This window comes from Lonchura striata, chromosome 1 (assembly GCF_050655825.1).
Source record: "Lonchura striata isolate lonStrDom1 chromosome 1, ASM5065582v1, whole genome shotgun sequence".
Lineage (NCBI taxonomy): Eukaryota > Metazoa > Chordata > Aves > Passeriformes > Estrildidae > Lonchura > Lonchura striata.
Genome location: NC_140703.1, coordinates 69,397,964 through 69,399,739, shown reverse-complemented (window position 1 = coordinate 69,399,739; position 1,776 = coordinate 69,397,964). Strand labels below are relative to the sequence as shown.

General features: G+C 66.0%; 1 protein-coding gene across 11 annotated transcripts in view; it reads left to right on the top strand.

Annotated features, from left to right (window-relative positions):
* Nucleotides 1–472: 472 nt before the first annotated feature.
* FRY (FRY microtubule binding protein) overlaps nt 473–1,776 on the top strand; it is a 221,956-nt gene continuing 220,652 nt past the window's right edge. For 8 of the 11 annotated variants that reach the window (XM_085579499.1, XM_085579492.1, XM_085579463.1 and 5 more), the window contains exon 1: nt 473–600. The gene's annotated coding sequence lies outside the window, so the exon portion shown is untranslated. Of the gene's footprint in view, nt 601–671; nt 773–1,201; nt 1,573–1,776 lie in introns of those variants that run through there. The other 3 variants (XM_085579440.1, XM_077781436.2, XM_085579432.1) reach the window with 3 other exon arrangements.

The following is a 1,776-nucleotide window of genomic DNA, read 5'->3' as shown; positions in this document are numbered from 1 at the left end:
TGGACTTCACTTAACCCTTTCCGCCTTATTTTAGACCCGTACCCCATCCAGGACGTCAGATTAAGACCTCCTTGCTGTCAGATAATACCAGCACTACGGTTTCCCTGGAAGTCCCCATTTTACACCCTCTGTTCTATTTCTTACACCAAGCATCTCTCCTCGCTAGCGGGGTATCCGACCCGGCACACTTGCGGAGAGCGGCGCTGGGATGGTGTGACCCAGAGGGAACCCGCCCGGCCTGCAGCCGCTCCCGGCGCTGCCGGCCGGGCTCCACAGCCCCACCGCCGGGTTCCTGCCACCTCCTCCCGAGAGAGCGCCGTGATCCCGGCCGGCTCTCCGCGACGCCCAGGTCGCTCCGCATCTGCCGAGGGGCAGGAGGCGGCCGCGCCTGCCATGCCCGCCCGCTCCCGGCACGGCACAGCCCGGCACGGCACAGCCCGGCCCACCGCCCCCCTCGCTTCTCGGGGCGTCCCGGCGGGGAGGAGCCCAGGGAGCTCCGGGCGGGGCGGCGCGATCTCGCCGCTGGCTGGGACTGCCCGGAGCCGCCTCCGCTGTCCCCATCTTCCTCCGCACCCGCGGCGGCGGCGGCGGCAGGACCAGGTGAGGGCGGGGCGGTGCCCGGCTCCGCTGGGGGAGGGCCCAGGCGGTGGCGGCGGCTCCCGGTGGAGAAGGAGGGGCCGGGCGGGGGGAACTCGGGCGGAGGGAGGCCGGGCTCAACTTGACAGGAGGGAGGGAGCGGGGGCAGGAGGCGCTGGTGCGGTGGCCGGGCGCGGTGAGTGAGCGGGCGGCGGCGCGGGGAGGGCAGCGGGCGGCGGAGCGCAGCGCAGCGGGCGCGTCCCGGCGGATGGCGGGCGGCCGGAGCGGGGAGGCGGCGCTCGGCCGCGCCCGGCGGACGGGGAGAGAGGCGGGGACGCCGGGCGGTCCTCCGCTCCGCTCCGGGGGCTCGCGGCGGCGGCGGCATCGTCTCTTCCCTCGCGGTGGCCCGGAGGAAAGTTTCGGGGATGCCGGTGAGGCGGGGGCTCCCCCTTCTCCTCCGCCGCCCGCTCCTCTCCGCCTGCTCCTCGGAGCCCGGTCGCCAGCCGGCGGCTGCCCGCCTTGACGCCGCTGTCGCTTAGCGCCCGATCGCAGACAAAGCCGCCTCCCCACCTGCAGCTCCGGCCCCCTCCCCGACGAGGCGGCCCCGGGGACCGCGGGCCGGGCAGGCTGCCCTGCCGGGGACGGGCGTGGGGAGCGGCGCTGGCCCGCTGGGCGCCAGCAACTTATTTTTAGATATGCTTCCCATCACAATGCGTCTTAAAAATAGCACGGTTCTTATTTAAGGAGTGGGAAATAAACTGGTTCTGGAGGCCTCGTGGTGGGATTATTTTTTTTCTTAAGCCCTCTCTTCTTCAGAGAGAAAAAAAAAAAAGATGTTTCAGTGGTATAGGCAACTGTGGGCCGGTTAATATCCACAGGTGCACCCAGGATGCTTTTACTGCGTCTTCGTTAAGGTCACCCCTGAAGCATGTGAACAAGGATACTCATGGCGTTGTCCTCTGCAGTGTGTCTTCGGTGTGAGACGCGAGGTCTGATGTACGTGCACACCTGATTCATGCCACACTTCCTGTAGGGTCACTCAGGATTTTTTTGATATGTCGTTTCCTTCATTTTCTCTCGTCACTCGTCTCCAAACGCCTGCAACTTGTGGGTGATGCAGGCTGATAGAGTGATAACAGTCTACAAGGATCAGAGCTGTTTATTACTTTGTAAATGAATCTTTTGCTTTTGTTTTAGCTA